At 38.7% G+C, this 8,139-nt stretch overlaps 1 pseudogene; it reads left to right on the top strand.

The window, feature by feature from the left end:
* The first annotated feature begins 7,531 nt into the window (after positions 1-7,531).
* Positions 7,532-7,906, top strand: LOC130841328 (40S ribosomal protein S25-like; annotated as a pseudogene).
* Positions 7,907-8,139: the final 233 nt, after the last annotated feature.

Here is an 8,139-nt window from a genome sequence, read left to right as displayed (position 1 = left end):
TGAGCTGAACAGAGGCACTTTTAGTTCAACATTCAGGCAGAGGGGCCATGTTCCATGAGGCAGGCCATCATGTATGATTACAGTAACAAAAGCAACAAAAAGCAAAGGTTAAAGTCAAAGAAACAGATCTAACATGGAGTCTGATTTAGCTCTATGCGGCAACACCTTCATATATAAGTGTAGTTTACCTTTCAACAACATGGGTTTGAACTGTGTGGGTCCACTTATATGCAGATTTTTCCTACCAAATATGTACTACTATACCATACTATCCACTGTTGGTTGGATCCCCAGAAGTGGAATCTCAGATACAGAGGGCCAACTATAAAGTTGTATGTGGATTTTCAATTGTGTGGAGGGTCAGCACCCCTAACCCCCAATTGTTCAAGGGTCAACTATATTAAAGTTTTGTATATGTTACCAATATTTTCATTTATAGTGTCTGAAAAACTGCCACAGTTGAATTGTATGGGAAAGCAAAAGCCATAGAAATGTTATGTTTTTATTGTAATCTGTTTACTGAATTTTAGAGATGTGCTTTTTTTTTTTTTTTTTTTTGACCTGGGTTTTCAAAGAAATCACACTTCATACTGTATTCAGGGCTTGTTCTAGGTTATTTGACCACACTAACACTAGGTCATCTTACTTTTCTGTATAAAGATGTGTAACAGGGAAGAGCTAAATCAGACTCCATGTTAGATCTGTTTCTTTGATTTTAAGCTTTGCTGTTTGCTGCTTTTGTTATTATAATCATACATGATGGCCTGCCTCAAGGAACACTGCCCCTCTTCCTGAATGTTAAACTGAAGTGCCTCTGTTCAGCTCACAGGCAGACAACCTGCCCTGCCCACCTGTGTGAATGGATGAAATTAACATATCCCCTCATCAAGGCTGGTTATTCCCAGAGATCTTTTGTAGGACTGATGGCCCTTTATCTTTCCCTCCTCACAGCCTCTCCCTCTCTGATTCTATAAAACAAACTGGCATCCAGACCCTAATAAGACAGTTTTTTTGGAGACACTAGTCTGCCATCTTCTTGGTCTGCCGGCTTTCAGAGTAAAGTCGTATTCCTTGCCTCAACACCTTGTCTCTGATTCATTGGCCTGTCACATAGTGAGCAGGATGACAAAGGTATGTGCATTATGTTTAACCTTTCCATTGTAAGATGATCAAAACCACATTGTTATCAAAATTAAACACTAGGGGAGGGTGGAAGGAAGTAAAAAAATTAAACACCAAAAAAAATTCTGTGCCAAAGCTAAAATAGTCACTAATATTTCATTTGTAGTAATTTTAAATAATTCTTAGGTTCATAGAGTCATATTATGTAGATACTCTTTCATTATTGCCAGGTATTATAAGCAGTAAGATTACTTAAAATAAAATCTGTGTGTTATGCACATTGCAGTAAAATTCTTAATTAGCAGCACCTACACAAAGAATTGTTGGAGATGTAAAGTGTAAGGCCTTCCCCTTGAAGGATTTATGATCTAGTTGAAGAGATGAGATACACACAAATGTTCAACATGTGACAGTATCCCTGTGTCAAAGGAGTGTGACAGCCAATAACAGCTATAAGAATTCAGAGGAGGCCTGAGATTCCTCAGCACATATGGCTTTGCAAGGCTAGAATTTCTAAAGTTTCCTTTATGATGGGCAGTTTAGCCACAGTTAGAGCTGAGATACTATTTGTTAGACTGTAGTGTATAGATGATTGCCTCCTAACAGAGATAGTTAATTATATCAATAGCAATTGTTTCATACTACCATATATAACCATATATATTTCCAATTACAGTATTTTCCATATATATATATATATATATATATATATATATATGTATATATACATACATACATATATTTGGAGCAAAGTTTAAGTTTTTTTCTTTTGACCACGAGACATGTGGGATCCTAGTTCCCCAACCAGGGATTGAACCCACTCCCCCTGCATTGGAAGCATGGAGTCTTAATCACTGGACTGCCAGAGAAGTCTAGTGATTAAGCAAAGTTTAAAGAAATTAAAATACCTAAATATCATATAGTCTTAATTTCTTAAGAGCTGCACATCTTTTTTTCTCTCTAGTCTTTTTGGCACAAGGATTATCTTGAGCTGGTTATTTTTAAGAAAGAGCAGACACAGGAAAAGCTCTGAAAACTGAGTAGAAGTTACCCTTTTGTAAGAGAAATTTATAAGGGAGATCTCCATTTGTAAGGGTGTCTCCCTCTCTGTACCAGGAAGAGAAGGATGACTAAATCCCTTGAAACTTATCAATGGAGAAGGCAAGGCCTTAAATCTGTGTAACAAGATTTACCCTTGTTAACTGTGCTTTTCCTGGTCACCTCCCTTAACTGGTCCCCCACCCTCAACATCTTCTTTTGTCTTTAGCTGAAGATGGCATTTAAAGTGATGGCTTTAGTCATTTTGGAGAGTCACTCAGTTTTCCTAATTCTCTCCCATGTATACAGGAGGTATACAGGTTATTAGAGTTCTGTTTGTTTTTCTCCAGTTAATCTGTCTTTTTATTACAGGGGTGTCTTAGCCAAGAACCTAGAAGGGTAGAGGGAAAATTGTTTTTCCTCCCCCAGAGTACTTTTCTTGAAAAACTGGTTTTCTCTTAGTTCTATTCAACAATTCATTGTTTCACTAACCATCCCCTCTCAGTCTCTTTGAAAATTAGCAGGACCCTGTGAGGCCTCCCACTACAAAAGCATTTTCATGTCCCTCAATCCTCGCTTGTAGGAAAAAAGGCTTTTAGCCTCCTAGACCTTCCCTGAGTTCCAAAGAGCAGTTATAATTAGAGGAGTGAAGGAATTCAGAAAGGAACAATAGTGCAGCAATGGAGCAGGGTCCTGGCTCCTCCTCGGGGATGTGCATAACTATCTGATACATATGTCAGAGGTCTTCTATAGGAACTAAGGCCCCCACCTAGGTGGAGGAGGGTAACTTCAGGCTGAGCATAAGCCATGGACCCCAGACTGATTAGAACCAGAAGGCTAATGATTGAGATTCCTGGAACACCACCTTGTTACCTCCCCACCAACCAATCAGAAGAAAGGCACATATCCTGCAGCCCTCCCCCCAGATTTTGCCTATAAGAACTCTTCCTCAAAAACCATCAGGGAGGGCTTCCTAGGTGGCGCAGTGGTTGAGAATCCTCCTGCCAATGCAGGGGACACGGGTTCGACCCCTGCTCCAGGAAGATCCCACATGCTGCGGGGCAACTAAGCCCATGCACCACAGCTACTGAGCCACTAAGCCCGTGCGCCACAGCTACTGAGCCTGTGCTCTAGAGCCCGTGAGCCACAACTATTGAGCCCATGTGCTGCAACTACTGAAGCCCACGCGCTGCAACTACTGAAGCCCGCATGCCTAGAGCCCATGCTCCACAACAAGAGAAGCCACGGCAATGAGGAGCCCGCGCACCACAACAAAGAGTAGCCCCCACTCGCCGCAACTAAAAAGAAAGCCCGTGCACAGCAAAAATGACCCAACACAGCCAATAAAATAAATAAATAAATAAATAAATAAATAAATAAATAAATAAATAAATTTATTAAAAAAAACAAAAAAAAAAACCATCAGGGAATTTGGGCCTTTTGAGCACAAGCCGCCCGTTCTCCTTGCTTAGCCCTGCAGTAAACCTTTCTCTGCTCCAAACTCCAACATTTGGGTTTGTTTGGCTTCACTCTGTGTCAGGCATGCAAACCTGATTTTGACAACATTTTTGTTTGCAGGGAAAAAATCTGCCTGTTATTTAAATAAATATGGCTTGACAGATACAATAAGAAAAATGATAACCATATACAATCTTATCCTTGTTTTCTGTAATAACTGTGTTCCCGCAATCATAAGGAGGTCATTTTTCTTTTACTTTACTAATTCAATAAGCATTTATGGAACACTATGTATCTGGCACTGTACTAGATATCGAGGATACAAAAATGAAAAGGGAAAAAAGTCTCCTTGACCATGTATGCAAATAATTGGAACAGAATGGGAATAAACAAAAGTGTTCAGACACCATAATATGAACTCCAAGACCCTTGCTTACCTTTCTAATCTCATCTTGATCACTATGTTCCTGCCTCACTGGCCTTCTCTTTACTTCAAATACACTAAGTTCCTTTTCACCTCAGGCCTTATTTCCTCTTCTTGCACTGTTTTTCCCTACATTCATCAGCTGGCTAAGTCCTATTCACCCTACAGTAATCAACATGAACATATTTCCTCACAAAAACCTTAACTATCCCCTCAGATGAGGTCTTTTTCCTGTTGTGTACTCTCAGTGCCCCCCTGTACTTTTAAATTTTAGCCCTTGCAAACTAAAGAATGTTGCTCCCCATCTGGTTCTACAAGAATGAAGTCACTAGCCACTGCAGTCACTGAACTTCAACACACCCTGAAAGGAGTTCAGGGTGGAGATGAAGAATGAGGCACTCTGTGCTTTGCAAAAAACTGGCAGAACAGGCTTTCCCATAGTTAGATATTTTCAGGAGAAAATTTTATGAATCCAATTTCTTGCATCTTCTCACACCTAGAAAAGCTCTAAAATTATTAATGGAGACATCTGTTCCTTGTGATTAGCAGCAACCTTCTAGCAAGATGTGTGCTATCCCCTTCTCCAAAATCACTTATATATTGACCTCCCCCTCTACCTCTTCAGAGCAGTTCCTCAGAGCTGAGCATCTGTCTCCCAAGCTAAAGTCCTCAGTAACCCCCAAATAAACCTGAACTCACAGCTCTCATGTTGTGCCTTTTTGGTTTTTTTTCCCATTGACACCCAAATCTCATTGTAATTAAATAATTATCCATGTAATTGTTTATTGTCTGTATCTTCCACTAAACTAGACTATAAGCTTGATGAAGGCAGGAGTACAACAGTTTTGTTCAGTAGTATATTCCTCATGTCCAGCACAGGGCCTGGAATACAGAAGTTGTTCAATGAACATTTGTGGAAGGAAGAGAGAAAAAAAAAAGGAGAAAGGAAAGTGGAGAGGAAGGGAAGGAGTGTGGAAGGAAGGAAGGAAGACAAGAAGATTACATGTGCGTTAAGAAGAGAGTGGCTTATCCCTGTTTTTGGGACTCAGAGGCACTAATTTTTGAGGTTTCTCTTTTCATCAGAGTTACTTATTCTTAGTTTTTTAAAAATTTTTATTGAAGTATAGTTGATTTACAGTGTTGTGTTAATTTCTGCTGTAGAACAAAGTGACTCAGTTATATGCATATATACATTGTTCTTATATTCTTTTCCATTATGGTTTATCCCAGGATATTGAATATAGTTCCCTGTGCTATACAGTAGAACCTTGTTGTTTATCTATTTTATATATAATAGTTTGCATCTACTAACCCCAAACTCCCAGTGCATCCATCCCCTATCCTCCATCCTTTCGGCAACCACAAGCCTGTTCTCTGTCTGCGAGTCTTTTTCTGTTTCATAGATAGGTTCATTTGTGGCATATTTTAGATTCCACATATGTGACATCATATGGTATTTGTCTTTCTCTTTCTAACTTACTTCAGTTAGTATGATAATCTCTAGCTCCATCCATGTTGCTGCAAATGGCATTATTTCATTCTTTTTTATGGCTGAGTAGTATTCGTGTGTGTGTGTGTGTGTGCATGTGTGTGTGTAGATAGATAAAGAAGATGTGGTGTATATATATAGATAGATATAGATATAGATGTAGATAGATCTATATAGATCTAGATCTAGATGGATATAGATATATAGATATAGATATAGATACCACATCTTCTTTATCCATTCATCTGTTGATGGACATTTAGGTTGTTTTCATGTCTTGGCTATTATGAATACTGCTGTTATGACCATAGGAGTGCATGTATCTTTTTGAGTTAGAGTTTTGTCCAGATACATGCCTAGGAGTGTTTATCATCCCCTTTCTAATAACTTGTATCTCTAATTTCCAGACCAGGAAGCTGTGCTAGCATCAACCACCTTCTGACAATGACTGTTACCACTAGCATGAAGTTTTAAAGTAAGCTCAATACAACCCCAGTGGTTTTAATATGGGGCCTGCTGAATGCAGTTCCATACTCATCCCAAACTCCTTCCCTCTTTAGTTAAATCTTTTGTGTTATATCTGCATCTGTATCCATACCTCTATCTTGGTGATGGAGAAAGTAGAAAAGAAACATCAAAAATTAGATCCTTCAGGTCATTTGTAAAGCACTTTTTCACTCAATCTGCTCTCCATTCCCACAGGTAATTATGAGTTGCTTGTAGAAAGGTATTGTCATCAGTCTTAGAGAGATTAATATGAGCAAAACTAACAGTTCCCTTCTCTCCTAGTTAATGCTTGCAGTCAGAGGTTTTTTTACGTTAATATAAAAGAGAAAGCAGACAAGACGAAATCAGTCTTCTTAGAAGCTTCAACAGCAACCTAGTCTCTTTCAAATATCAAACAGCAACTCCCCTCTCCATACTTCAAAAGATTAATATAGCATTTGAAATTATCTTTTCATTCTACTTTTATTATAATGCTCCAATTTTAAGTTACTATAGCAACCACTTTGGATTTGAGTGAAAGCTTCATTATTGTCATTTTGTTTTTGTTTTCTAGTCTAACTACATTGGAGTTTAAAAAATGGAAAATAGATTTCTCTTTTACTATTCTCTAAATATTATGGGGCACAAAAACAATTTAGACAATGATTCTGTTTGACTATTATGGAACTATCTGTTTGTTTGTTTTAAAGGCCATTTTTTTTGGTTATTTCTTTTTAATTAATTTATTTATTTATTGGCTATGTTGGGTCTTCGTTGCTGCACACAGGTTTTCTCTACTGCTGTGAGCAGGGGCTATTCTTCATTGTGGTGCGTGGGCTCCTCATTGCTGTGGCTTCTCTTGTTGTGGAGCATGGGCTCTAGCCCTGTGGGCTTCAGTAGTTGCAACACACGGGCTCAATAGTTGTGGCACACGGGCTTAGTTGCTCCGTGGCATGTGGGATCTTCCTGCAGAAGGAACAAACCCGTGTCCCCTGCACTGGCAAGGGGGTTCTTAACCACCGCGCCACCTAGGAAGCCCGAACTATCTGTTTATATACCAATCATTGATGTCTGTTTTAGAAACATCTGATATTGTACTAAATCAGATCATTGTTCAGTATAATTAAAGAGCACTAGTAACTAATATTCAACAATCCACTAAAAAGCATACAACATGCAAATACTTCTGTGATACTTAATTATTAAAGAATATTTATTTGTTACTTATATTGAAGAATATAAAGATGGTGGTCGTGATATTTACATCATAACACAATTTGTGCATTAGGAGAGAGGACCCCATAATGGATTAGTCTGATTTTGTCATAATATTCATCAAAATTACCAATTAATGTAATTTAAGTTGTCCGTGTATGATTTTTTTTTTAACTTCCTGTGCATCTAATTGTCTTCAACTGTTTTACTGGTTATTGCCCTTAAAAAAATATTTGTGGACTTTGGGTCCAACATCTTAGCAAGGTGGCAGTGGTAGCAGCTGCTCTCTGAGTTTCACTATGCTACCCAAGGATGACAAGAAGAAGAAAGATGCCAGAAAGTCGGATAAGAAAGACAAAGACCCAGGGAACAAATCTTGGGACAAGGCCAAAAAGAAGACTTGTCCAAAGGCAAAGTTCGGGAGAAGCTCAATAACCTAGGCTTGTTTGACAAAGCAACATGTGACAAACTCTGTAAGGAAGTTCCCAACTATAAGCTTATAACCCCAACTGTGGTCTCTGGGAAACAAGATCTGTAGTTCCTTGACCACAGTAGCCTTTCAGGAGCTCCTTAGTAAAGGACTTATTAAACCGGTTTCAAAGTACAGAGCTCAATTAATTTACACCAGAAACACCAAGGGTGGAGATGTCCCAGCTGCTGGTGAGGATACATGAACAGGTCCCATTAACTGTACATTTTGAAAAATAAAACTGTATTGTCAAAAACAATTATTTGTGGAGATTCCTCAAGGCTTGTAATAAGTGTACTTTCCTCCTTCTGGCTGTGTTTTGGGGGCTCTACAAGTTGGGGATCACATCAAACCAAATTCATTGATCATCTATGCTACATGTTCCTAGGGTACAAATCTGTATGAGGGCAGGTCTTCTCAGATGTATTTTAGCCCCTT

The sequence above is a fragment of the Hippopotamus amphibius genome, chromosome X (assembly GCF_030028045.1).
Source record: "Hippopotamus amphibius kiboko isolate mHipAmp2 chromosome X, mHipAmp2.hap2, whole genome shotgun sequence".
In the NCBI taxonomy this organism is placed as follows: domain Eukaryota; kingdom Metazoa; phylum Chordata; class Mammalia; order Artiodactyla; family Hippopotamidae; genus Hippopotamus; species Hippopotamus amphibius.
Note: the sequence above shows the minus strand (reverse complement) of the source record. Positions and strands in the feature narration are given on the sequence as shown.